Source organism: Lontra canadensis, unplaced genomic scaffold (genome assembly GCF_010015895.1).
Source record: "Lontra canadensis isolate GAN:19392208 unplaced genomic scaffold, GSC_riverotter_1.0 scaffold37, whole genome shotgun sequence".
Taxonomy (NCBI): Eukaryota; Metazoa; Chordata; class Mammalia; order Carnivora; family Mustelidae; genus Lontra; species Lontra canadensis.
Genome location: NW_022631031.1, coordinates 4,121,290 through 4,136,568, shown reverse-complemented (window position 1 = coordinate 4,136,568; position 15,279 = coordinate 4,121,290). Strand labels below are relative to the sequence as shown.

General features: G+C 37.3%; 1 protein-coding gene across 1 annotated transcript in view; it reads left to right on the top strand.

The window, feature by feature from the left end:
- The window catches only part of LOC116874443 (cyclic nucleotide-binding domain-containing protein 1-like), a 54,212-nt gene that overhangs the window by 22,715 nt on the left and 16,218 nt on the right, over positions 1-15,279 (top strand). The window lies entirely within an intron of this gene.

Below are 15,279 nucleotides of genomic sequence, written 5' to 3'. Positions count from 1 at the left end.
TTTCCCCTTCAGCATGTTGAATATATCATTGCCACTCTCTTCTGGCTTGCCAACTTTCTGTGGAGAGATCTGCAGCTAGCCTAATGGGTCTTGCTTTTTAAGTTAGGGACTTCTTTTAATGTTTGCTTTTTGGATTTTTTCTTTACCACTATATTTTGCAAATTTAAATACAGTATGTCTTGGTGTTGGCCTGCTTTGTTGATTTTGATAGGAGTTTTCTGTGTCTCCTGGATTTGGATGTCTGTTTCCTTCCCCAGATTAGGGAATTTTACAGGTATTATTTCCTCAAATAAGCCTTCTATTCCTTTTTCTCTCTTTCTCTGAGACTTCTTTGATATGAATATTATGTCTGATGGAGTCACTGAGTTCCCTGTCTACTTTCTTGATCCATCATTCTTCTTTTTCTCTTTTGTACAGATTAATTATTTTCCATAATTCTATCTTCTATATCACTTATTCATTCTTCTGCTTCTTCTATCCTTGTGGTCTGTCTGGTTTTGAATCACAGTAACTGCATTCTTCATTTTGGGCTGATTGTTTTTTAGCTCTTTTATATCTGCAGTAAGGTTCTCCCCGATGTCTTCCATGCTCCTCTCAAGCCCAGCTAATATTCTTATCACTATTGCTTTAAATTCTGGATCAGGCCTATTTCTTATATTTGTTTCAATTAGATCTCTGGCCATTATTTTTTCTTGTTCTTTCTTTTGGGATGAATTCCTCTGTTTTGGCATTTTGTCTAGGTCTCATCTTTTGTGTTGTAGAAATCCTGTTATGTTTCCTGCTTCTGAGAGTAATGGTTTTATGAAGAAGAGATTATATAGTGTCTAGAGAGTCTGGTGCTTCAGGAAGGGTCTGTGGTGCGTGCTGTGTGCACTCTGCTTGCTGTGTTTTCCTGTTCTGTCACTCAGGTTAGTCATTGGAAGAGGTTCTCCTTGCCTGCAATGGACAGTGTTTGAACCTTGGCCAGAGTATGGTGAGTTTTAACTAATTGTGTTCTGATCTACTTGTTAAATGAGACCTAATGGTACTTTCACTAGAACTGAAGATTTGCAGAACTCTATGGTTGGTCAGTAGACATGGTGCATGTGGGGGGTTTTGCTGGTTTTTTGGGGAAGGGACCTGCTGAACTGGTCCTTAGGAACACTTGTCTGAGAAAAGCAGTAATAGCAGAGCCTAGGGGGGAAAGATTTGGTGTAAGCAGGTTAGGCAGCCAGTTTTGGCACTGTGCTGTTTTTCTTAAGTTGGTTTATGCTGAGGTTTATGGGGAGGGAAATGGTGTCAGCCAGCTCCTTTGTCCCCGGAGAGGGGACTCTGTGCTTCCTGCTCTTAGGGAAACACTCTCTGAAGAGTGAATGATCATCCTAGGTGTTTTTCGGATTACTATGTTCACGCTCTCTGTTACTAGGTTGCTTGCCTGCGTGGAGCAGCTCAGTGCACTTTGGGCTCTATCCCAGCCAAGCCTGCTGACTTAAAACTTCAATCTTTAAGGACCTAGTGTGGTGGAGACTGGTGCTCGTTTTCTGGGCGAGGGTTTTGCCACACTGGGACTTATGCAGGTTTGATGAAGAAGGGCAGTTGCATCATAGTACAGGGGCATGGGATTTGGAACAAAGCAGGCTAAACAGCCAGTATGTGGTTTAGCCACCCTCAGGAGGTGTCTCTGTGGCTGTGCTGAGGGTCAGAAAGGGAAATGGTGCCCACTGACTCTTTTGTCCCTGGGGAAGTGACTCTGAGAACACCAGCTCTTACAGATGCACTCCAAGAAGAGTAAATAGTCTCTTCCCCAGTGCCTTAAGCAATCCTCTGATGGTGCCCTGTTCCCATCCCTCCCCCATCCCCAGTTGCTTGTGTGCCATCCCCCCAGAAATAGGACAGCGCCCTCAGGTTTCTATCCCAGCCAACCCCACGAACCTCTAAAACTCCTATTTCTTTGAGCCCTGCATATTGGAAAAACACAAAAATCAGCCCCTCTCATTTCCCCAGACAATACTCTGGGGAAGTGTTCTTGTGGATATCCCTGTGTCCTCTACTCTGTCTCACCTTGCTTCTTGACTAGGCCTCACTTCTCTCTACAGCATCGTGATTCACTTATCCCCCAAACCACATCTCTGCACTTCCTACTTTCCTCAATGTGGTCTTCTCTCTCCCTCTAGTTGTGTGGTTTATTCTGTCAATCCTCAGATCTCTTTCCTGGCTATTCAGAATGATTTGATAGTTATCTAGCTGTGTTCCAGGGAAGAAGCAAGCCTAGGGTCCTCCTACTATGTTGTCATCTTAGCTTCCCCCACTTAATGTATATAGTACAGTACTGTAAATGTATTTTCCTACATTTTTTTCCTTTAGTTTACTTTATTGTAAATATACAGCATATAACACTTCTGACATAAAATTATGTATTAATTGACTGTTGTTATCAGTAAGGCTTCTGGCAAAAAGTAGGCTGTTAGTTAAGTTTGGGGCCATCAAAAGTTCTACATGGATTTTCAACTGCAAAGGTGGTTGCTTGGAGGGTGGGGAGTGCCCCTAATTTTGCTATGAGCCTCTGTAGCAAATTAATCAAGCCTGAACTTGGAGAGAGTCATGAAATTCTGCCCCTGTGACCAAATTAAACAGAGTTGTGCATAATCTGGGGATCTGCTACATGTGATTGGCATCTGAAGTGAGATGGGAACAGTCTTGTGGAACTGAATCCTTAATCTGTGAGATTGAGCACTACCTCCAGGCAGTGTAAGAACTGAGTTAAATTCTCAGACACCTTAGGGGTATCCCCAGAATTGCTTGGTATTTTGTGGAGGGACCCCCCCACCATACACATTGGAATTTGCTCCAGGAACCCATAATCCCCTTCTTCTCTAATTTCTTGTACTCTTAAGGAACTTTGATCTAGAGGATGTTTTCTTAGATAAACCTTCTCAAGTTAGAGAAGCTATAAATGATTTCTAAGATGTGAATAACCCTCAAATATCCCCGTATCTTGATTTTAAGAAACAAACTCATATTCTTATGAAAACTTGCTTCTCATCTCCATTCCTTATAATATTATCACAATTAGATTCTGAATTCCCAGAGGAAAACAATCATAGGAGTTTGGTTCACCACTGTATTTTCATTGCCTATTTCAGTTCAAGGAACATAGCTGGCATTCAAAAGATATTTGCTGAGTGCCTGCCATTTACCTAGTAATTGAAGCATGAAAATCTTGTAGGCATGTTTTACACACTTATTTATTTTTCCATATGTTATACTTAGATTCTACCATTCCTTTGTATTTCTAATACTTGCTACTTATTTTTTACCCAGTACTCAATTCTAGTTACCTGTCTAGTTACTTGTCTAGTTACCTGTCTCCAGGACTACTACATTTACAATTAAAGTTCCATTCTCAAGTCTCTTCTTTTTTTTTTTTTTAAAGATTTTATTTATTTACTTGACAGACAGAGATCACAAGTAGGCAGAGAGGCAGGCAGAGAGAGAGAGGTGGAGGCATGCTCCCTGCGGAGCAGAGAGCCCTATGCGGGGCTCGATCCCAGGACCCTGGGATCATGACCTGAGCTGAAGGCAGAGGCCTAACCCACTGAGCCACCCAGGCGCCCCCTCAAGTCTTTCTTATCTTAATTCTTCATTGTGTACTACAACAAAGTAAATATTTTTATTTCATTCATATTTAAAACAAATTTTTTTAAAGGTTTTATTTATTTATTTGACAGACAGAGATCACAAGTAGGCAGAGAGGCAGGCAGAGAGAGGGGGGGAAAGTAGGTTCCCTTGCTGAGCAGAGACAGGACCCTGGGATCGTAACCTGAGCCGAAGACAGAGGCTTTAACCCACTGAGCCACCCAGGTGCCCCATTATTCATATATTTTTAATAGACTTTATTTTTTGAGCAGTTTTATGCTTACAGAAAAATTGAGCAAAAAGTAGAGTTTCCAAATACCCTTTACTCTCCTAGTTTCCCATATTATTAACATCTTGCATAAGTGTGGTATATTTGTTACAATTAATTAATCAATATCGGTATTGACCAAAGTCTATGTTTATAACAGGGTTCACTGTGTTGCACATGCTAGGGTTTTTGACAAATGTATAAGGACATGTATTCACCATTACAGTATCATATAGAATATTTACTGTCTAAACATTCCTTGTGTTTCACCTACTCTTTCCTCCTTCCTTAATCCCTGGTAACCACCAATCTTATTATTTCTATAGTTTTACTCTTTCCAAAATGTTACATACTTGGAAAAATACAGTTTTTAGCTATTTCAAATTGATTTCTTTCTCTTAGCAATGGTACATTTAAGATTCCTTCATCTTTTTTCATGACATGATAGCTCATTTCCTTTTGTCACTGAATAATATTCATTGTATGATGTACTTCAGTTTATCTATTCAATTGAAGAATAGTTGCTTCCAAGTTTTAGCAATTATGAATAAACCTGCTATAAATATTCATGTACAGGTTTTTGTGTGAATGTTAAGTTACCAACTTGGGAAATACCAAAGAATGCAATTGCTGTATTGTGTGGTAAGAGTATGTTTCGTTTTGTAAGAAACCTACCAGACTGGCCTCCAAAGTGTTGGTACCACTGCCTTTCCACCAGCAGTGAATGAAAGTTTCTGTTGCTCCATTCCTTGACAAAAATTTGTGTTGTCAGTGTTCTGAATTTTAGCCATTCTAATAGGTGTGTTGTGGTATCTTGTGTTTTTTTTTGTTTTGTTTTGTTTTTTAGAGAGAGAGACACACACAAGTGGGGGTAGGCACAGAGGGAGAGGAAAAGAATCTTAAGGAGGCTCCACGCTCAATGAAGAGCTCTACATGGGGCTCAATCTTAGGACCCTGAGATCTTGACCTGAGCTGAAATCAGGAGTCAGACACTTACCCGAGCTACCCACACGCCCCTGATATCTTGTTATTTTAATTCGCATGTCCCTGATGATATATAATGTGAAGCATCTTTTTATATGTTAATTTTCCATCTGTATGTCTTCTCTGTGAGGTGTTTGTTCATATCTTTTACTGATTTTTTAATTAGGTTGTTTGTTTTCTTATTGTTGAGTTTTAAAAGTTATTTTTATATTTTGGATATCAGTCCTTTATCAAATAGGTGTTTTGCAAATATTTTTTCCCAGTATGTGTATTATCTTTTCATTCTCACAGTAGTGTCTTGCAAGCAGAAGTTTTAAATGCTAATAAAGTTTAAGTTATTAATTTTTGCTTTCATGAATGATGTTTTTGGTGTTTAATCTAAGAAGTCATCACTACACTGGAGGTCACTTAGATTATTTTCCAATTTTTTTTTCTGCAAGTTATAAAATTATGGCTTTTACATTTAGGTCTGTGATCTATTTAGAGATAATTTTGTGCAGGGTGTAAAGTTTGTGTACCCATGCATTTTTTTTTTTCCTAGAGAGATGTCCAGTTGTTATAATACCATTTTCAGAAAAAATTATCCTTTCTGTATTGAGCTGCCTTTGCTCTTTTGATTTGATCATGTGATTGTATACATGTGGATCTATTTCTGGGCTTACTGTTTCTCTTTCATTGACCTTTTTGTCTACTCTTTTTTGTCAATATTATTTCTCTGAAGTGTTTGTGAATTTCTACAGATATATCTTCAAATTTAATTTCTTATTCAACTCTCTCTAATTTGATCTCTATCCTTTTCATTGTGTTTTTAATTTTAATAATTATAATTTTCATTTTGAGAAGTTCCACCAAGTTCTTTTTTCAAATTTGTCTGGTCATTCCTGATAGTCTTTTGTTATTGATCATCATTGTTATTCTATCTTTTATTTCTACAAATATCTTATACCATTCTATACCCTATATCTAACATACGAGGATTTATAGTCTTTAGCAGTATAAGTCTCATGCTCCACTCATGGTAACTTGTCTTTGCAGATAATCTTTCTGCTAAAGATTTGCTTATTCTTAGCATGTAATAATATGTGACCTAAATTGTGGATACTTTCCCCCAGGGAGAATTTATAACTTTATTTTCCTAGAACCAGGGTATTATGAAGAAGCTGACATTACTTCATTCTCCTTCAAGAATCTCTCTCTAAATCAAGGTCCTCAGGCTGGGCTCCCCTCCTTTTTCCTGGGTCAAGTTGCATTTTCCTCCCAGTGCACTCCTAAAAATCCTACCCCTCCTATCTACTTCTTGCTCTCATCTCAGGTATCCACTCACTTTCATTTCCTTTTTGTTGCAATGTGGTGCTCCTCAGAGACATCACTTACTTCTTGTCAGATCAACAATGTAACAGAAAGTTCTTTTGCATCATATGTGCAACAACAGAGTTCTTTTTTTTTTTTTTTTTTTTTTTTTTTATAAACATATATTTATTTTTTCCCCAGGGGTACAGGTCTGTGAATCTCCAGGTTTACACACTTCACAGCACCCACCATAGCACATACCCTCCCCAATGTCCATAACCCCACCCCCCTCTCCCAACCCCCCTCCCCCCAGCAACCCTCAGTTTGTTTTGTGAGATTAAGAGTCACTTATGGTTTGTTTCCCTCCCAATCCCAACTTGTTTCATTTACTCTTCTCCTACCCCATTAACCCCCCATAACAACAGAGTTCTTTAGAGAATCAAGACTGCCACGATTTAGAAACTGTGAAGATCTTTTTTCTAAGGTGTGATGTTCTACACTACAGGACAATGGGTGCCAGATATTTTCTTTTTAATAGTTCTGTTACAACAATGAAAATTTCCCCTAGACTCATTGTGTAGGTCCTTTAAATAAAGAAGTAGAGTTTATATCTCTACACTTAAAAAAAAAATACTTATCTGTTTTAAAGAGAGAAAGCACAAGCAGCAGGGGCAGAAGGAAAGGGGGAGAGAATCTCAAGCAGACTCTATACTGAGCATGGAGCCTGATGTGGGGCTAGATCTCAGGACCCTGAGGTCATAAACTGAGCTGAAACCAACAGTCAGATGCTCAACTGACTGAGCCACTGAGCTGCCCCTATATCTCTACATTTTTAATAAAATGAAGAATTTGTCACACCATGCATATATTCTGTACCTGGGTTTGTAGTAATAGTTATTATTTTTACATGCCTAATATATTGTGAATGGTGGGTCAGAGCTTTGCTTTTATTACTTCTAACTAGTACAACAATCCCAAAGGTAGATATTCCTTTTCTAAAGATAAATAAATGAGAAGTTGGAATTGTTTATAAGAGACAAAGCACAACTTCAGTTTATATGCTAATTGAGTATTTGTCCTGAAAATAGGGGAAGTAAAATTTTATGACAGGTCAATATCCCTATAAAAGGTTTAGATTTGGTCTTCAAGTCATATCTTTACAGTTGGCTTTGTCAAAACATATCTTTTAATTTTTTTCCAGAAACTTTATGAAAATAAAAAAAAATTAGGGATTAATCTTTATGATTAATGTATCTACTAATCAACTGTAGTGGCATAGGAGTAGAGCTCCTTTGAAAAAATAATCAAATAATTTTGAAGCCATGAAGTCATTGGTAGTGAGCTGTATCCGTAGATAAGGAAGATGATCAAATGTACTCATAACTAGATACTAACATTTCAAAAAATTTCAGAAGTAAGTCAGAGGAAACTGAATGGAATGACACTTTATAGTGGCATTATCTGAAGATTGCTGATTGATTGATCTTTCCATTTAGTAGCTAGGGTATGTTAAATACATTGGCTTTATTATAGAACATTTTTTTCTTTAAATTACTAGTGTAATAAAATAATGAGATCCATTATATACAATGTAATATATAATAAATAAAATAAAACATAAATCCATTTTATATAATGTATAATATATTATCTTCTCTCTCTCTGTATATATATATAAAGTGAACTTAATTTGTATTAAATTACACCTGCACCTTCTTCTAATGCAGAAGAATAACATTTACATATTTTTTGGTTTTCATCAAATAAATGTATAGGTAATATAATATTTAAAAGGAAAATTCAGGAGGAAAAAATCTATAGAGGTTGAATAGATTCAACTTTTATGACTTGTTTTAATTAATTTTTAAAATGAAAAAATGTAAATTGCCTTAGGGAAATCACATAAATATAATTCATCAATAAGTATTTTATTAAAAGTGTATTATGTTCCCAAATTTGTAAGCAGAACTCAACAGGATGCAGAAGATATATGCAGAAGATATAAGCTGTTTTAGGGTATTCTAGCAGTTATAGACAAACCGTAAATCTCAGTGGTTTAACATAATAGAAGTTTCTTTGTTTCTCAGATTAAGCCTTATAGGGTTATTTTTGATTGGTAGGCTGTTTCTATTTAAAAATTTTTTTTTTAAATTTATTTTCAGCGTAACAGTATTCATTGTTTTTGCACCACACCCAGTGCTCCATGCAATCCTTGCCGTCTCCAATACCCACCACCTGCTTCCCCCAACCTCCCACCCCCTGCCCCTTCAAAACCCTCAGATTTTGTTCTCCCATCTTTGTGTGTGTTTTTCACATCTACCCTACTCATTTGCTTCAAGTTGGAAGGGAAAAAGACATGGAGAATCTTAGGTAGGAAGATTTTTTGGTGAGGTTGGGAGCAGATTTTGATGGGCCTGGTCTGGAATGGTGCTCATTACTCTCATACTCTCTTCCATGTTCCATTGGCTAGAACTCAGCCATGAGACTACATCTAAGTGCAAGAAAGGTTGGGAAATGTAGTTTTTAGCTCTGTGCCCAAGAAGAAAAAGACATGGTTTGTTGCAACTTAGAGAAATTTTTGAGATTGATATAAAATCATTGTATATTAAAAATTGAATTGTTATTATTTAGACATGTATCTATTAATTGATATATAAGGAATTGAGGCATATGGAGGATAAATGACCTGCTTAAGTTTATATAAAGTAGAAAAATTAATGTATAAATTCAGATCATTTTGAGCCCAAGACTAAGGTTCTTTTATTTCTTATCATAGGCACAACCTAGTAGAGAACACAAGAAGTAACTACGTGTCATGTAGTTAGGGAACACCGTCAAGGCCATTAACTGGGGCTCCTTCTTTGGCCTGAGATAGTGTAATTGGTATACAGCCAGAAGATTATTTTGATTGATTCACACAGTAATTTAAACTTTTTAAAAAAGTAAGTTAATGTCTTAGTCTGCTTAGGCTGCCATAACATAAAACCATAGATTGTCTTAAACACCAGAAATTTATTTCTCACTGTTCTGGAAGCAAGAAATCCAAGATCAAGGTGCCAGTTGATTCAGTTTCTGGTGAGAATGCTTTTCCTAGTTTGCAGACAGCTGCCTTCTAGTTGTGTCTTCGCTTGGCCTTCGTGTGTGCATGTGGAGAGAGAGGTCTTTCTCTTCCTCTTCTTAGAAGACTACCAGTCCTATCGGATTAGGTCCCTACTCTCATGATCTCATTTAGCTTTATATTCTAAGAGCTTCATCTCCAAATACAATTGCATTAGGAATTGGGGCTTCAACATATGAATTTTGGAGGAACAAATTCAACCTACAGTAGTTACTAATATTTAAAAATCAAAATTTCACATGAAACTTCAGACCTCTGGCTTCTGTAAAAGCAAACTAAACAAAACAAAAACAAAACAAAAGCCTGCAGAGTCTGACCACTTTGGACTTTTCTTAATATGTGATAAAAATGAGAAAACACCAACAGCAGAGAGAAAGGAGGGTTGTGGCTTTATGGGCATTCTTTCCAGTTCAGCACAGTCCCCACCTTTTAATATGTGCTTGGCTATTGTAAGCATTTAATTTTGTGACCTTTGGATATAGAGCATCCTGAAAGTGTTCTAGAGCTCTTGTGAGTAAATCTATAGGTTTTGGATATATCTCCCCTTCATCTGCTTGAGGAAATTGAAGCTCTTTCTTTGTAGGTGAGTTTCCTTGCAGATGAGCACCAATAAAGTAATGAATTTTGTCAATAGACAGTGTTTACTCATAGCCTAGGAAATTATGAAAGTTATTTTGTGGACAGTATTCAAGTGTCAAATAGCTATTTGGATCCGTAGTCATCCTTGCCATAATTCTTAATCTTTCTCTGTCCCTGGCTATCTAATTATATTTACATCATTTCTCTTAATCTACTTCTCCTATCCATATTTAGAGGCAATTATTTTTAGACGTCACATAGTTTTAGACAATAATGCATACCTACTGAATGCAGAGAACTATATGTTTTTATTTCAAAAGAGACACAGAAATAGGGGGGCACCTGGGTGGCTCAGTGGGTTAAAGCCTCTGCCTTCGGCTCAGGTCATGATCCCAGGGTCCTGGGATCGAGCCCCGCATCGGGCTCTCTGCTCAGCAGGGAGCCTGCTTCCCCCTCTCTCTCTCCTTGCCTCTCTGCCTACTTGTGATCTCTCTCTGTCAAATAAATAAATAAAATCTTTAAAAAAAAAAAGAAAAGAAATAGGAATATGCTGTCAAATTACTTTTTGTGATGTAGAATATACATCATAGCATCATAGGGCACTTAGGGCCTCATTCTGAAAATTGTATCATTCCTAGTTCTAACATTTGATTCTTCCACTTTAACCTTCCACATCTTTTGCTTCTTGATGATACTACTTTGGAGACAGATCAGAAACACTGATCCATGTACACCGGCCACCAAATCTTGAAAATTCTCAGGATTAGTGAAGCAAGCAACTCAGTCATACATATAGAAAATGACAACAGTGAAGGTCTTAGCATTTTGGTGTAAACTTCTCAGCTACTCCAAAGATGATATATTCAGATCACAGATTGGGGTAAGTTTCCAAGTCTTGTAGAATAGACTCTATGTAGACAAAGGAAAGAGGTCAGACTTTAGTATTTCTTGACTCTCAATTTCTTTCTCTACAAAATGGGGATGATAGGAATATCGGGTAATATAGTTCTATAAAGATAAATTATCTGAAGCATGTAAACTGCGTAGAATAATGGCTGACACTTAGTAAGAACTAACGTGTTTTATTATTTTGGGGGTGCAGTATATCCAAAAGGTTAAGACAATTTTTTTTTTAAAGATTGTTTTATCTACCTACCTACCTATCTGTCTATTTTAGAGAAAGAATGTGAGAGAGGGCACATGAGGGGAGGGGCAAAGAAAAAGGGAGAGAGAGAATCCTCAAGCAGACTCCCTGCTGAGCATGGAGTCCGACCTAGGGCTCCATTGCAGGATCTGGTGATCATGAGCTGAACCAAAACCAGGAGGCACCCTGAGAATGTATTTTCAAGTCAATTTAGTTTTCCTTTGTATCCTGTGTCCTCTACTTCCTAGTTATATGAATCAAGTTTGCAGTTTCTTTATGTGTAAAATGGGCAGTAAAGAATAGCAACCTTGTCAGGTTATATAAATATATAATGAGACAGAAATCGTGTAAAGATCTTAGTCCAATGTTTGGCATATAACAAGTACTTGACATATTACAAGTAGATGTGTAAAATAGATGATTGTAAAATGCTAGTTCCAAATGGGGAGAAAAAAAAAGATCTTGGAAAAGCTTCTAATGATATCAGTGACTAGATTTTAAAAAGAGTGGATTCTAGGGGTGCCTGGGTGGCTCAGTTTGTTAAGCGTCTGCCTTCGGCTTGGTCCTGATCCCAGGGCCCTGGGATCAAGCCCCACATCAGGCTCCCTGTTCAACCGAAGCCTGCTTCTCCCTCCTCGCTGCTTCTGCTCTCTCTTGCTATCTTGTCCCTCTCTCTCTTAAATAAATAGATAAAAAAAATTTTTTTTTTAAAGAGTAAATTCTTGTTCTGTGTATCTCTGTAGTGTGAGATTAGGCATGAAAATGCCTAATATCATATTAAAGCAAATTCACATTGCATTATGTGAATCAATTAACTTACATAACATTCTTAAAGTATGGAGTATTTGTTTTATGTAAAGAATTAATATTATGTTTTAGGAAACTCTGGCCAGGAGAAAATAAGCTATTATAAATATTTTATAATGTGTTGTTATTATTTACATTGACAGTGAAACAAGAAATCCTTCTTGAGGATTTTTATATTCATTGCCATGTGGCAAATATTGACTAAGTTGTTTGTCAGTGTTCATTTTTAAGTATTATCATTTTTCCCCATTTTATTTTATTTTATTTCTTTTTAGTGTTCCAAAATTCATTGTTTATGCACCACACTCAGTGCTCCACGCAATACGTACCCTCCATAATACCCACCACCAGGCTCACCCATCCCTCCACCCTCCTCCCCTCCAAAACGCTGTTTGTTTCACAGAGTCCACAATCTCTCATGGTTTGTCTCCCCCAACTTACTTCTTCTCTCCATCTCCCAATGTCTTCTGTGTTATTCCTTATACTCCACAAGTAAGTGAAACCATATGATAATTGACTCCTCTGCTTGACTTATAATCTCTTCTAGTTCTGTCCATGTTGATATAAAAGATGGGTATTCATCCTTTCTGATGAAGGCATAATACTCCATTGTATATATGGACCATATCTTCTTTATCCACTTGTCTGTTGAAGGGTATCTTGGTTCTTTCCACAGTTTGGCAACTGTGGCCATTGCTGCTATGAACATCGGGGTACAGATGGCCCTTCTTTTCACTACATCTGTATCTTTGGGGTAGATACCCAGTAGTGCAATTGCAGGGTCATAGGGAAGCTCTATTTTTAATTTCTTGAGGAATCTCTGCACTGTTTTCCAAAGTGGCTGCACCAACTTGCATTCTCACCAACAGTGTAAGAGGGTTCCCTTTCTCCACCTCCTCTCCAACAATTGTTATTTACTGTCTTATTAATTTTGGCCATTCTAATTGGTGTAAGGTGGTATCTCAATGTGGTTTTGATTTGAATCTCCCTGATGGCTAATGATGCTGAACATTTTTTCATGTGCCTGTTAGCCATTTGTATGTCTTCTTTGGAGAAGTGTCTGTTCATGTCTTCTGCCCATTTTTTGACATGATTATCTGTTTTGTGTGTGTTGAGTGTGAGGGGTTCTTTATAGATCTTGGATATCAGCCCTTTGTCTGTAGTGTCATTTGTGAATGTCTTTTCCCATTCTTTGGGTTGCCTTTTTGTTTTGTTGACTGTTTCCTTTGCTGTGCAGAAACTTTTGGTCTTGATGAAGTCCCAAAAGTTCATTTTCGCTTTTGTTTCCTTTGCCTTTGGAGACATATCTTGAAACAAGTTGCTGTGGCCGATGTCAAATAGGTTGCTGCCTATATTCTCCTCTCTGATTTTGATAGATTCTGGCCTCACGTTGAGGTCTTTTATCCATTTCATGTTTATCTTTGTGTATGGTGTAAGAGAATGGTTGAGTTTCATTCTTCTACATATTGCTGTCCCATTTTCCCAGCACCATTTATTGAAGAGACTGTCTTTTTTCCACTGTATATTTTTTCCAGCTTTGTCAAAGATTATTTGACCATAAAGTTGAGGGTCCATATCTGGGCTCTCTGCTCTGTTATACTGGTCTATGTGTCTGTTTTTATGCCAATACCATGCTGTCTTGGTGATCACTGCTTTGTAGTAAAGCTTGAAATCAGGCAACATGATGCCCCCAGTTTTGTTCTTCTTTTTCAACATTTCCTTAGCAATTCAAGAACCTTCTGGTTCCATACAAATTTTAGGATTGTTTGTTCCAGCTCTTTAAAAATACCTGTGGATTTTGATCAGGATGGCATTGAAAGTATAGATTGCTCTAGGCAGTATAGACATTTTAACAATGTTTATTTTCTGATCCATGAGCATAGAATACTCTTCCATCTTTTTGTGTCTTCTTCAATTTCCTTCATGAGTGTTCTGTAGTTCCTCGAGTACAGATCCTTTACTCTTTGGTTAGGTTTATTCCCAGGTGTCTTATGGTTATTGGTGCTATAGTAAATGGAATCGATTCTCTAATTTCCCTTTCTATATTTTCATTGTTAGTGTATAAGAAAGCAACTGATTTCTGTACATTGATTTTGTATCCTGCCACATTACTGAATTGCTGTTTGAGTTCTAGTAGTTTGGGGGTGGAATTTGGGTTTTCCATATAAAGTATCATGTCATCTGCCAGACTGAACGTTTGACTTCTTCTTTGACAATTTGAATACCTTTTATTTCTTTTTGTTGTCTGATTGCTGTTGCTAGGACTTCTATTACTGTGTTGAACAACAGTGGCGAGAGTGGCATCCTTGTCATGTTCCTGATATCAAAGGGAAGGCTGTCAGCTTTTCCCCATTGAGGATGATATTCTTATGGGTTTGTCATAAATTTTATGAAGTTGTGGAATGTTCCCTCTATCCCTATACTTTGAAGGGTTTTAATCAGGAACGGGTGCTGTATCTTGTCAAAATCTTTTTCTGCATCAATTGAGATACCATGTGGTTCTTCTCTCTTCTCTTATTGATTTGTTCTGTCACATTGATTGATTTGCAAATGTTGAACCACCTTTGTGTCCCATGGATAAATCCCACCTGGTCATGTGGATAATCTTTTTAATGTACTATTAGATCATATTAGCTAGGTTCTTGTTGAGAATCTTGGCATCCATGTTCATCAGGGATATTGGTCTGAAATTCTCCTTTTTGGTGGAGTCTTTGCCTGGTTTGGGGATCAGGGTAATGCTGGCTTCATAAAAAGAGTCTGGAAGTTTTCCTTCTGTTTCTCTTTTTTGAAATAGCTTCAGGAAAATAGGTACTATTTCTTCTTTGTATGTTTGATAGAATTCTCCAGGGAATCCATCAGGTCCTGGGCTCTTGTTTCTTGGGAGGTTTTTGATCACTGCTTCAATCTAGTTACTAGATATTGGTCTATTCAGGTGGCCAATTTCTTCCTGATTCAGTTTTAGAAGTTTATAGGTTTCCAGGAATGCATCCATTTCATCTACCTTGCTTAACTCATTGGCATATTAAGTATGATCATTTTTGATAATTATTGAAAAAAGCTGTTAAGATGAATGCTTAACATTTAAAAACAATTGACCAACTTTTCATGGTGGTTGTCAATTAAAAATGGAATGAAACACATTTTCCAGAAATATAAGTCATTACATGACACTGAGTGATAATTGACTATATCCACTGGATCTTGCTATTGGCATTTTTAGTATTTGCCATGGGTTGCAAACCTGGCTACAATTAAGAATCACCTGGAGAAGGAAATTTATTTATTTATTTATTTATTTGACAGAAAGAGAGGTAAAGAGAGAGCAAAAGCAGAGGGAGTGGCAGGCAGAGGAAGAGTTAGAAGCAGACTCCCCACTGAGCAGGGAGACAGATGATGCTGGGCTTGATCCCAGGACACTGGGATCATGACCTGAGAGGAAGGCAGACACTTAACCAAGTGAGCCATTCAGGTCCA